This window comes from Lygodium microphyllum, chromosome 17, assembly GCF_053477565.2.
Source record: "Lygodium microphyllum isolate KBCC chromosome 17, Lygodium_microphyllum_v1.1.10, whole genome shotgun sequence".
NCBI classification, from domain to species: domain Eukaryota; kingdom Viridiplantae; phylum Streptophyta; class Polypodiopsida; order Schizaeales; family Lygodiaceae; genus Lygodium; species Lygodium microphyllum.
In genome coordinates, this window is record NC_141151.1 from 52,211,947 (window position 1) to 52,215,330 (window position 3,384).

At 41.4% G+C, this 3,384-nt stretch overlaps 1 pseudogene; it reads left to right on the top strand.

Moving 5' to 3' along the window:
• Positions 1-1,201: 1,201 nt before the first annotated feature.
• On the top strand, positions 1,202-2,893 carry LOC148021891 (18S ribosomal RNA; annotated as a pseudogene).
• Positions 2,894-3,384: the final 491 nt, after the last annotated feature.

Below are 3,384 nucleotides of genomic sequence, written 5' to 3' on the forward strand. Positions count from 1 at the left end.
CATACCCGTGGCAGCTTCAAATAAATCATGAATCATTTCTCTTTCTCGAAATGTGTAAAAGAAGGGGCACCAACATCTGCCATAAAGGGACCCAACCATAATAAATGGGAAGCTATTCGGCTTAATTCAAGCATAATCACTCTGATATAACTAGCTCTTCTAGGTACTTGAATATTCGCCAACTTTTCTGGCGCATTCATGGTTACTGCTTCCGTGAACATAGTAGCTAAATAATCCCATCTTGTGACATATGGAAGATATTGCAAAATCGTTCGGTTTTCAGCAATTTTTTCCATCCCTCTGTTCTTCATCGAAAAATAAAAAAAAATTGAAATTGATCCTGGCTATGATGGTCTATATGTTGATGGACTGTTTCTATATCTTACCAATAAATAAGTTAATGGACTGTTTCATAATGTTCAACGTGTTGATGGACTGTTTCTCTATCTCATAATACTTACTAATAAGCTGTTGATGGATATGTATAACAATGTGAAAAAGGGATAAGAAAGAACCAAAGGACATTTGTTTTTAAAGAAAAAGAAGAAGATCCAATGCATTGGTTATGGTTTCGGTAAATGCATTGTACCATATTTCTTTCTTAATAAAAAAAGATGTTTCTAATTAAACTGTTTATAAGAGTTAAATGGGACAAATACATTGGTTATGGTTTCGGTAAATGCATTGGCTATGTTTTTGATAAATGCATGGGTTCTGGTTTCAGTAAATATATTATCTATGGTAAATGCATAGGTTCTGGCAATGATAAAATCATATCAAATATGTCTTTCATATAGTCAATCTTATTTGAAAGTAAATACATCGTTTTTTAAATGCATTGGTTCCGAGGAAAGCACTAGTTCAGGAGACTATATCAAAAACCAATAAGGAGAAAAGCCACTAAAAAACCAATAAAAACAGTTGTAATGACTATCGTACTTACCTAAAGCGTTAGCTTCTCGTCAATTCCTTCTATTTTCAGCCATACTTTACTCTCCTGCAATGAATCCTTTGGTTTCCGGTAGATGGAAGATCTGCATGAGCGATACAAGAATTCTTGTATAATAACAATCTTTGGTATCCGGAATGTAAGATGATTCGCCTTGCCAGTGGCCGTTCCGCTTACGGTTGTTAGTAAAAGCTAATAACTTACTAAGAAATCATCATCAACCTGCCTCATATGGCAGAAATTCACTAAAAAATTGGGCTTGATCCTGGCCCAGAATGAACGCTAGCGATATGCTTAACACATGTAAGTTGGATGTCATTTCTGTTCCAGTTTTATGGAATAATTGAAAAAAAAGTAGTAAACGGGTGCGTAACGCGCAGGAATCTGCCAAACAGTTCGGGCTAGATCCCGAAGCAACGCAAGCAATAAAGCTATGCGAGAAGATAATAAAGCGCTGTTTGATGAGCCTACGTAGTATTAGGTAGTTGGTTGGGTAAAGGCCAACCAAGCCTACGATGCTTAGCTGATCTTTTCGGATGACCAGCCACACTGGGACTGAGATACGGCCCAGACTCCGCCGGGAGGCAGCAGTGGGGAATCTTGGACAATGGGCGAAAGCTTGATCCAGCAATATCGCGTGGGTGAGTGAAGAACGTCGCAAACGCGAGGAATGGCAATACCGCTTGTAAAACCCTTTCGTCAAGTGTGCGATGGTGACAAAACTTAAAGAAGAAGCCCCGGCTAACTCCATGCCAGCAGCCGCGGTAAGACGGGGGGGGCAAGTGTTATTCGGAATGACTGGGCGTAAAGGGCACGTAGGCGGTAAGTTAGGTCGAAGGTTAAAGACGCCAGCCCAACTGGCGGAATGCTTACGAAACCAATTTACTTGAGTGAGATAGAGAAGAGTGAAAGTTCGTGCGTAGGGATAGAATCTGGAGATACACGAAGGAACGCCGAAGTAGCGAAGGCAGCTCTTTGGGTCTCTACTGACGCTAAGGTGCGAAAGCTTGAGGAGCAAACGGGATTAGATACCCCGGTAGTCCATGCCGTAAACGATGAGTGTTCGTTTTTGGTCTGCGGATCGGAAGCTCAGCTAATGCGTTAAACACTCCGCCTGGGGAATACGGTCGCAAGACTGAAACTCAAAGGAATTGACGGGGGCTTGTACAAGCGGTGGAGCATGTGGTTTAATTCGATACAACGCGCAAAACCTTACCAGCTCTTGACATAGAAACACTTGGCGTATGCACATTTGACATATGAACTAGTGTACTTGTTCTTAACGGGATAAGATAAAAATTCGTACAGGTGCTGCATGGCTGTCGTCAGCTCGTGTCGTGAGACGTTTTTGGTTAACTCCTATAACGAGCGAAACCCTTGTTTCATGTTGCTAAGACATGCTGTTTACAAAGGATCCATGCCGTCTTTCATCAGCAGCCGTACAGCTCAATGGTTGCTTGAGATCGACGGTATTCTTTTTATTGGGTGTTGCACTCATGAAAAACTGCCCGTAGTTTTACTATGGAGGAAGATGGGGATAACGTCAAGTCCGCATGGCCCTTATGAGCTGGGCTACACACGTGCTACAATGGCAATTACAATGGGAAGCAAGGCCGTAAGGTGGAGCGAATCCGTAAAGATTGTCTAAGTTCGGATTGTTCTCTGCAACTCGAGGACATGAAGTTGGAATCGCTAGTAATCGCGGATCAGCATGCCGCGGTGAATATGTACCCGAGCCCCGTACACACCGCCCGTCACACCCTGGGAATTGGCTCCGCCTGAAGCATTGAGCAGGGATCACTTATTAGTAAAGTGCATTATGCTTCCGTTAAGTGTAATTCACTTTAGTTTTAAAGGTGTTTCCGCTACATATTATGGTTGGGTCAGTAACTGAGGTGAAGTCGTAACATGGTAGTCGTAGGGGAACCTGTGGCTGGATGGATTCTTCCAGAAAGATGAAGATACAAGCTAAAAATCTCATATATGCGTTAATTAGCCTATTTTTTATCTGTTATTTTAATGATATTTTACTAGTAGCTAAAGGGCATTTTTGATGAAATCATTGTGGCCATTGTTTGTAGCTCAAGGAAGGAACCTTGCCAAGGAGATCCGGATAGTCCTGCTAGAAATAAGTTTTTAAAAAGCCCACATTACGCAAATGGGTTGGTTGAAAGCTAGCCTACGAGCTTTATAGTATGTACATAATGTGGCTATGTCATATGGTTAAACGATAAGTGGAAACGAGAGTACGGATAGATTGTAATGCTCCCGGATACACGTTGGAAAAACCAGCTTTTAGGCCTTATTCTTGCTTATTTGCAAATATACGTTGTAAAAAACCAGCTTTGCTAGCCTTATTATTGTCGACATTACTTTTGTTGATTAGCTGGCCGATCTTATTTTCTGCAAGTAAATTTTTGTTACTGTCTTCTGCT